The 10,131-nt window shown below is 41.5% G+C and overlaps 1 long non-coding RNA gene across 1 annotated transcript; it reads right to left on the reverse strand.

The window, feature by feature from the left end:
- Window positions 1–1,148: 1,148 nt before the first annotated feature.
- LOC101441093 (uncharacterized) lies at window positions 1,149–9,912 on the reverse strand. Its single transcript, XR_189231.4, has 5 exons — window positions 9,719–9,912; window positions 8,874–9,047; window positions 7,903–8,019; window positions 3,199–3,324; window positions 1,149–3,071 (listed from the first exon to the last, which is right to left on the reverse strand). It is a non-coding gene; the product is annotated as an uncharacterized lncRNA (long non-coding RNA).
- Between the last annotated feature and the right edge of the window lie 219 nt (window positions 9,913–10,131).

Genomic DNA, 10,131 nt, shown 5'->3' on the forward strand with positions numbered 1-10,131 from the left:
TAATCAGATTTTATCTAAGATTGTTTACTGGAATGTTGAAATTCTCTCAAAATGGTTTGTGTGATTTTCGTTGGTTTTTGTTTCTATTGTGAATAGTATCATATATATATGTGTGTGTGTGTATATATATATATATTTCCTAATGATTATTGCTAGTTTGGATAAATGTTATTGTTTTAAAAGAGTATTTAATCTGGAATTCTTCTATTAGTTCTAAGTATTTGCTATCAATTCATGTTTCTTTCCTCTATGTAGATGATCATGTCATCTGCAAATAAGGCCAGACATATAATTTTTAAGGGCCTAGTGAAAAATGAAAATGCAGGCCTCCTTTTTCAAAACACAAGGAAAAGAAGTGCTATTGAAGGTATTCATAGAGAATGCTTTTTCAGTGTTCCCTCTCCTGATTTGTTGTGGTATTTCATATTTGCAGTTTAATATTGTTCTAAGTAAAGTGAAATTAAAATTTTAACTTATCAGCATGAATTTTACCCTTCATGTTTGTATTGTGCAATGTTAGTTTTATATTTATTTTATTTTCATTTTTTAGGAGGTATCGTGGAATGAACCTGGGACCCTGTACATGCAAAGCAGGCCCTCAACCACTGAACTACATCCACTACATCCAATGTCACTTTTGAATGAAAATATAAGAACATTTAATTTGTATTCAGAACTATCACTTTTGAATGAAAATATAAGAATATTTAATTTGTATTCAGAACTATCAAAATTACACAATTCATTTTTCATGGCTGTATGTGCATATATATTTTGATCCTACCAGAGAAGTGGAAATGCTGCACAATAGTAACTTAACTTTTCATTTCACTCCTTTGTGCCCTGAACTTTCTACCAACACTGTCCCTTATGCTTACTGATGAGCAAGAAAAGACTGAAAGGAAAAGGAACTATGAGTTGCCCTACATTTCCTTTTCCTTCTGTGTCATAATTTCCAGCAGAAGTAGCTGGCTAATAAAGGGAAGCAACATGCGTGTGAAAGGATATGACACGGTTCCTTGTTCAATTGTGTTTCTTTAGAAAACCATTACCTTTTTTCTGCCTTTGAGGCAAGTTCTGGTTTAAGTAGTTCAGGGTCCCACTTAGTCATAGACATAAGCTGCTAACGTTGATCTTGCTTTGAGTATTGCCAAACTCCAGTGCATCATGGGCCCACCAGAGTTCTGTACTCATGGGCCGCACAGGCAGTATGGGCAAATGGTGTGGCAAGGAGGGGTGGACATGCATAATACAATCTGCTTCTCTGCTCCTGTGACTGCCCCATCGTCTCATCAGACTTCACGGACAGAGCTCAAGCTCAAACATGAACTTAACAGTTCTAAGATGGCAGCAGCTCAGCATGAGAACAAATTCTGATTGTATAGCTATAATTTCTTTTACTCCCTCTTTGAAAATTTTGCCATTTAGACAAATTATTTGATTATCTTTTGTAGCATCCTTCTGAATTTATCTTATTATTTGCATATTTTCTTCAGTAATTTCTAAATGAGAATTTATGTGACAACTTTTTTTTAAAAGATTTATTTATTTATTATTTTCTCTCCCTCCACTCCCCCCTCCCCATTCTGGTTGTCTGTTCTCTGTGTCTATTTGCTGCATCTTCTTTGTCCACTTCTGTTGTTGTCAGCGGCATGGGAATCTGTGTTTCTTTTTGTTGCGTCATCTTGTTGTGTCAGCATTCCGAGTGTGTGGCGCCATTCCTGGGCAGGCTGCACTTTCTTTTGCGCTGGGTGGCTCTCCTTACGGGGCGCACTCCTTGCACGTGGGGCTCCCCTACGCGGGGGACACCCTGCGTGGCACTGTACTCCTTGCGCGCATCAGCACTGCGCTTGGGCCAGCTCCACACGGGTCAAGGAGGCCTGGGGTTCGAACCGCAGACCTCCCATGTGGTGGATGGACGCCCTAACCACTGGGCCAAGTCTGCTTCCTGACAACTCTTTTTGAGGCATATATGCTTGAGAGTATTTTTATTACATTCTCATATATAAATGAAAATACCGCTGAATATGAAATTTAAAGTTCGAAGTTATTTTCCTTAAAAAAATATTTCCTCTATTTTTTGTAGGCAGGTTGCTGCCAATTAATCTGATATCACTTTGATTCTTTTTACTTTGTAAATTATTTTTTCTTTAATCTCTGGAAGCATTTAAAATAGTCTCCTCTTTTTTTTTTTAGGTACCAGAGCCAGGGGTTGAACCCGGGACCTCATGTATGGGAAGCCAGTGCTCAACCACTGAGCCACATCAGCTCCCCTGGGTTGTTTTTTGTCTGTTTGTTTGTTTTTGTTTTTTGCTTGTTGTTTGTTTTTTTGTTTTTAGGAGGTACCAGAGACTGAACCTGGGGCCATGTGGGAAGCAGGTGCTCAACCACTTGAGCCACATCCACTCACTTAAAATTGTCTCTTTACCTTTGATATACTTAGATTTCATTACAACATTTTCAGATACACTGTGAGCCTTTTAAATCTGAGTTCCTTCATCTTTCTTTAATTCTGAAGTTTATGATGATTATTTCTTTATTTTTCCTCCCCCTCTATTTCTTTCCTTTTGACACACACATTACCTATACATGGCTATTACTACTTCTACCCTCCATATCTTTTAGCTTTTCTGTTATATTTTCTACCCCTTTCTTCTCTTATTGCCTTCTGAGAGTGCTCTTTAGTCTGATCATCCAAATGTCTAATTAATCCTCAAACTTTATCCATTCTGTTATTTATCCCACCTATTGGATTCCTCATTTCATCTATTATATTTTTTGTACCTAGTATTCCCTTTGGTTCTTATTTATTACCTCTTGTTCCTGATTTATATTGTTACTACATTACTTCATCTCCTGGAGTATCTTTTTTTAATGTTTATTTTATATTATTGTTGTGTCCATTCCAATTACCCTGTTGGAAGAATTCCATACTCTTTGGCTGGTTGTTTCACTTGATAATGGATGTAACTATGTTGCTCTGCAAGCTCCTGTTGCCCCAGGATGGGCCTCCTACCCAGTCAGCGAGTGTGCTTCAGAAAAGGGCTAAACCTGAAGTCCTGTTGTCTCCTCTGGATAAATTAAAGAGAGGGGAGATGGTGAGATTCCATTTCAGGAGCTCTTGACACTGCAAAATCATTATAAACCACCTCCATCTGCTTCCACTCCACCCAGCTAATGCTCTGTGCATGGACTTACCTTTAATTGCCCGTCAAGTGATTTTATCATCTCTCGGGGTTGTGGGGGGAGTAGGTGCCCCCGCTGGAGAGTCAGGCATCATCTGTTTCTCTTGAGCTCATCACTCAGTAGGGCTTCCACATTAACCTGAGAGCATTGACTAGTCACCAGGCTGTTACTGCCCATTTTTATGACCACAAGACACCCAATGATTGTTTCACATTAAATAGGGCTAATGCAGGAGAGAACGTAAAAGCCTCCTTGAAACTTTGCCTCTCACAGCTGTGATCTGCAGCTCTCCCTTCCAGGCTGCAACCATCAACTGCTCCAGCTTTGCATGTTTCATTTTTCCCCAGGGATTTCATCAGTTTTCTTATTTGTTTGTTTATATTTCTGAGAGCTGTGTTTCCTTTCGACTTCTGTAGTTTTCTCAGAGTTGATTTAGGAGAAGCAGCCAGCAGTCTGTGCTAACTTGTCATATTATCAGGCATTAAAGTTATATCTACTTTCATAATTTCTGCACCCTGAATTGATCCTCTATGCCTCCTCTCTTTCCTTCCTTTGAATTTTGCCGTATATATTTTGAGAAGATTTCTTAAACATAATCTGCCAATACTTAAAATTTTAAAAATTATAGTACTGGCATTTTTTAAGTCCAAGATCTATTTTAAAGTTTATCGTCTTATTTAATGACTATACTACTCTCAGATCTCGGATTAACTAATTAGAGATTTTTTTTTCCTCTGGATAATATCTCCTTCTTCATTTGATCTGCTTGTTTTTCATAGTATGTCTCTTTCATTGTGATTGTTTTCTTCATTGTCCTGTGATATTTGTTTGATCATATGTCACTCAATATCTGTTAAAATGGAGAACTGATCTAATTTTGAAAAACCCAATTCACTAAAAAATGCCAGAAAGAAGTGAAAAGGGGAATCAAAAGAGAGAGTTCAAACAGAAAATAAATAATAAAATGTTATATATAAACCCAAATAAATCCATAATTATATTATATATAAATGAGATATGTCCCAGATAAAAGCCCAAGATTTTAGACTATATAAGGAAAGTGACTGTTTGCTTGCAAGCTATATATTTTAAATGTAAGGTTAGAATGTGGAAAGATTAAAAAATATGCCATGCAAAGCAAAAACAATGTAGACTCCAATATCTTGGAACTTAATTGGGTAGGATTTTCTGTTGAGCAAAATGACAGTAACGTCATCTATTTATTTATTAAATGCCAATCTTTGGGAGAAAGAATTAAAATTCACAGAAATAAAATTTATCCTTTTTTCTTCCCCTACCAATACTAGGTAAACAGATTAAGTTTTGTTGTTTTAACCGACCTCTAGCCCTAGTCATTTATTTGTGTATAAAAGTGTTTGGGTACAATGCATGCTTATACCAACTTTTGTAATCAAAGAAGCAAACTAGAATTATTTTCCATTTTGACTAGAGATGTTGAATACCAATGAAATCCAGAAGCTAGCTACCTGTTCCCCCCTAACATTTTGTCTTTGATATCCTCTCTGAAGCGATTCAGGCAACAAATTTGATGTTCAGAGCTAAACTACTGACTAGACTGGCTTCTCTCTTAACATCTAAAATTGGCCAGAAACAACTTAAGATTTGTATAAAAATAGTCAAGTGCTAACAATTCCGGAGAATAGAAGGGAGAAGACCAACCCCAGAGGCAGCCGATTAAGTCTGAGAGTGGACAAGTGACCAAGGCACGTCACCTGGCCGGGTGTAGCATGTAATTTAAATTCCTTCCTAGGAGTGGTGCACTGCAGACCACAGCTGGGGTTGGAAATGCTTGCTATGTCTATGGGAGAGCCTTCTCCAGTTTATAAGGAGCTTTCACATCATCATTATTTCTTTTAATCCTCACAATGATCCTGTGCAGTAGGCAATGCTGTAAATTCCCATTTTGCAGGTGAGCTCCCCAAGGTCACTGGCTGCCCCTGGTGGCACTGTTGGCAAGGGGCAGAACCGGGCTTGAATATAGACAGCTCCTACTGCCACTCCACACACAATCTCTTTGTGAGAGAACATGACCTCCCTTATCAACAAGCAAATAGACATAAAATTGGTGAAGGTTTGCTGACTCATTTTGGCACATTATTTAGAATGATGGGCAATAGACAGAAAAGAGTGCTGAGAGTGTAGAATTACCCTATAAAAAAATAGCTGCCTGGATGAGGGCCAGCTGGGAATTTAGCCTCAGTCGGTAAAGGGGTGTGGGGAGCTCAAGAGAAGGCAAAGGAAGGAAAGAGAAGAGAGCGAGAGAGAAAGCGTGATCTTAGCAAGAACTATTTTAGGAGTCTCCTTTCCTGTGAGTTTTATTCCACAGGATTATAAAAGCTAATCCCAGGCTGCAAATTTTTAAACAGGAAAACGGCCTCTTGGTTGACTTTCTGACCTAGCCCTCTTCCCCATAACTCAATTTGTCTAACACCCAGAGCACCAAAGTTATATTTCTTGGACCCAAACCATAAAACATTTCTAGTCTGTCCCATGGGGTTTGTTTACTGGGTTATAAATGGTTTAATCTTATCAGTTCTTCTGAGCAAGATGTTCTGACAATCTTCCTGAAGTCGGCTCTCAGCAGGCTATTCTCCACTCCTTGCTGCTTCATTAATGTCAGAAATCCTGAGGTGAGGTGTTTGCCAAACTGTGCCTCAAAGAAGAAGGGTCCTCCTAATATCCTGTGATACTCATATATAGCACATTTTCCCTGTTGTCCCTCAAACCCCTATCAATAAAAGGAGGAACAGTGTCCTCCACATAGAATGCAGGCGAAAGCATGAGTCACAGTCTGAGGAGAGCAAAAGGAACACAGAAAATGAAGGAAACAAAAGTACTCCTGGACATTGGGGCTAAAAATTATGCCCAATTACCCCAGAGACAGGTCTCAGAGCCCCGGGATCTTTCCTTTTGACCTCCTCAGGGTTTAGAATTTACCTCCGTGTGTGTGAGAAGGGAGAGGCATGGATTGAAAAGGGAGGGACTTGGAAGAGTTTAGGGAGAGGAAAGGGAGAAAGGCATGATGGTGGATTTCTGTCCTCTGTGATGTTCTGTTGGGTTGTGATGCCACTCAACACTAAGAGGATGACAGCGTCATGGCAAAGCCAAGGCAGTCTGGCTAAATACGCCCCCTGAGTACTTCCTTTCCAGTTCCCACTGCTGCCCCCCATGCGGAGACTGAGCAATGACTTACATGCTGACTGAAGCAGTGCTGGGGCGAATTCTGGGAAAACCAGGGAAGAGCTGAGCAAGCTACCTCAGCTGCCATGGAAGCAACCAAAAATTGTATGGCTCTTAAGTACAAAAATTGTGTGGCTCGTAAGTACAGCGCTTCCTCAGGCTCTGAGCATTTTCTGGACATAAATTCACTAATTCCTACTATCTCTTAAGGCAGGCACTATTATACTCCCATTTTCCAGGTCAGAAAACCAAGGCACAAGAGGATAAGTAAGGTGCCCAAAGGCACACAGCTAGTGGAAAGGCTGGGATTCAAACCCAGCCAATCTAGCCCTGGAGTGTGTGCTTTCTGGGTTACATTTGGATACTACCCTTTAAGGCTAATCAAGGATGCTCATACTTGTGTGATTTAAAAGAGTGCACCCTAAATTTACAGCCAAAGGGAGAAGTGGTTTAACTAATGTATAATATACGTTTGAGAGGCATGGAAATTCCTGTTTTAAAACAATATTTAATGACTTAATAAGACAGTCCTCATTAAATAGCATCAAAAGATAAAACACAATGTAAATAATATAGAGTGTGATCTCTACTTGCTTTAGAAACAAAGTCTTTTATAACTACATCTGTTTCACCTGTCTCTGCATAGATAAGCATAGGAAAAATACTGCAAAGAATGTTTTACAGTGTTTACAATTGTTATTCCCAGGTAGTGGGATGAATGATAATTTTTATGTTCTCCTTGGCACTGTTACATAGTGCCACTTTAAAAAAATGGTCCATGCATATCTTTATAACAAAGGAAAATTTTTCACTCTGTAGGGATATGATGTGGTTGAAGCGGAATCTTTCCTTCCAGGAAATGCATTCTGTGACAGTTTGAGATTGTTTTTGTGAATCCCAAAAAGGAGAAGGATATGTTTGTAAACTGGTCTGTTCCTCTGGGTGTGATCCCCTTCAATTATATTAGATTCACCTGGCATTGTCTCTGATTAAATTACCTGTTAAGTTTAGGGGCAGTAAGGCCTGACTCAGGGTTGAGTCCCTGCCCCCTTGGTGGGCTGGTAAGCACGGACACTCACTGAAGAAGACACAGGGAAGAGGAGAGAACTTAGTCATTTTGGTCCCACCATGTGACAGAAAGGAGAAGGCTCAAACAGCCAAAGCCCTGGGAAGAGAGGAGAGCAGCTGAGAAGTCCTGAGAGAGCAGGCAGAGCTCGCCCGCCAACTTGCTTCAACACAGGGCAACAGGCTCTGGTGAGAAAGCAGCTTTGAGTTGGACTCTTGAGGGCCTTGTAACCGCAAGCTCTTACCCCAAACAAATATCCTTTATGAAAGTCAACAGATATCTGGTACTTTGCATCGGCAAACTAATACACCTTTGGCTGACTAATACACCCTCCATCCCAAGGCATGCTATTCCCAATGCTGGCTGCTCTTCATCGGGTGGGCTCCTACCTGCCTCCCACCCCAGGACCCTGCCTTCCTCCCTCTGGTTTGCGTTCTAGAAACCCTTACCTGGGTCTATGGAAAGGACCCGTGTGGCAAACTCTCAAGGGCGCAGGCTTCTTTGCAGGGAGGTTAAGCATCTCCTAATTGTGATGTTTTGAAGTCTTGCTTTTGTGTATCCAATTTCTGTTTACAAGGCAGAGATGGTACAATGGAGCAGAATCAAGATATGCATGAAGACTTAATGAAAAGGTTTTTTTTCTTTTCATTTAAAAAATTTTTTTAAAGATACAAATTACATAAAGGTTACAGAGAATATTTAGGGGATTTCCATATGCCCTGCTCCCCACACCTCCCACATTTTCCCACATTAGTAACATCCTTCATTCATGTGGTACATTCATTGCAATTGATAAACACATGTTGGAGCATTGCCACTGAGCATGGATTATAGTTTACATTGTAGTTTCCCCTCTGTCCCATTCGACTCTGTAGATGATGGCTGGATATATAATGGCTTGTATCTGTCATTGTAATGTCACTTAATGAAAAGTTTTGGCATTAATGGTAACAGTTAATGGATATACTTGTATGTGACTCAGGAAAACAAGAAATTACAGAAGTTCATTTATAATGGATTACCGGTGGAAATACAGTGCACCCTGCTCGTCATAAGGAGTGTCCAACAGCTCCTCCAGCCTCCAGTTCCCTGTGGAGTAGGAGAACATCCACCTCTTCCTGCTGAAAGTTGCTCCCTCAGAGTGGCAAGAGATTAAGTATCCTTGCTACTTATGGGGTTTTTTTTTTTTTTTTGGTTTTGTATAACCCGGACCCTTCCTGCTGTGATTAAGCATGTTTGACTCTTTTTGTGTATTCATAAAAAGGATCCCCAAAGAGCAGGTTTTGGGACTCTGAAGTGAACTAACAATTAATGAATGGAAATGCTCCACGCAGGTCTCTTTCAGTGAGAAAATTCAAATCCATCAACTTTTAGGATCAAATAGGACCCAGGCAGTTTCCAGAATTCCCAAACCACTCACAATTACGGAGACATTTGCTGGTGTCACTGTCACCGTTGTCCAGGTGGCAAAACTGAGGTCCGGGGGTGGGAGGAGCTTGGCTAAGACAAACCCTTTGTCTGGCAGCAAAAAGGCACTATCAGGAGGGCCCAATCTGACTGGTCACCTGGATCCTGCACATCCTTGGCTGATATTCTACGATAAAATGGAGAGCAGATTAGCTCCTGGAGGGGCTGGCTGGGACCACTTACCGGTAAGGCCCGAAAGGGCCATCCCAATCGGGGTGACCGATGTCAGCCTTGGCCAGATGTGGGGCTGGCACACCCTGCCTCCAGGCAGCCCGTGAGCCAACGTCCCGAGTGCCTCCTGGGCCCGAAGGCATAAATCATCAATTTTCTATGAATCAGGGATTACAGCGAAATCGTGTGCTTTCTATTAATAGAGCTTCAAAAATGCTGCAGGTGCAGCTGGAGCTCCCCCTTTGAAGTGCTGCTTAATCGTCTCCTTTCTAAATCCTCATAATCCAGCCCTCATAAAAAACCACGGGGATTATTGATTGAGGGGGCCTTGGGGATCCCTAAAGGCCTGCAGCTCCGACGCCGGCCTGCCCCGTAGGTGCGGCTGCAGGCTGTGCCTGGGAATGCGAGCCAGGTGCAGCCCGGGCCTGCTGCGCCGACCCAGGGGCTGGGCGGTTCTGTGCAGTGGAGGAAGGGCTCCTTGAGAAGAAAGAAGCCAGAGCGGGAAGCCCTGCCCACCGGCTACCTGCTTCTGCCTCTCTCCACCTACGAGAGTCTGGGTTTCGCCCTTATTAAAACGGCTTTCCTATCACAATAGTCTTTGGAGCTAGTTTGGGCAGACTTTCTTACCTGGATTGTGCTTCCTTGTCACCATTGCGTTTCTCTCGTGGACTTCTGTGCCTTTTCTTCTGGTGCTGTACGTCTAGCCACCGGTACGGCTGCTCAGCCAGGACAGACAGGGCCACGTTTAATAGGACTCTGATGTGGCCAATGCAGTTAACATTTTTCTCTCTCCTCTCTCATGAAATCCTTCTCATCCTTCAAGGCCCTGCTCAAATGTCATCCTGCTGAAGAAGCTTTCCCGACTTCCTCATTAGAATTCGTCACTTCCCCCTTTCTGTTTCCATAATCCTTGTTCACGCCTCCTTTTCAGCACTGTTTATATTGGAGAGTATTATAGTTAGTATAGGTGTTCGTTTATTCAGCACATACTGATCACACATTGGGTTCCAGGCCCTGGGCTCTGTGCTGAAAATATAAAG

This window comes from Dasypus novemcinctus, chromosome 13, assembly GCF_030445035.2.
Source record: "Dasypus novemcinctus isolate mDasNov1 chromosome 13, mDasNov1.1.hap2, whole genome shotgun sequence".
Classification (NCBI taxonomy): domain Eukaryota; kingdom Metazoa; phylum Chordata; class Mammalia; order Cingulata; family Dasypodidae; genus Dasypus; species Dasypus novemcinctus.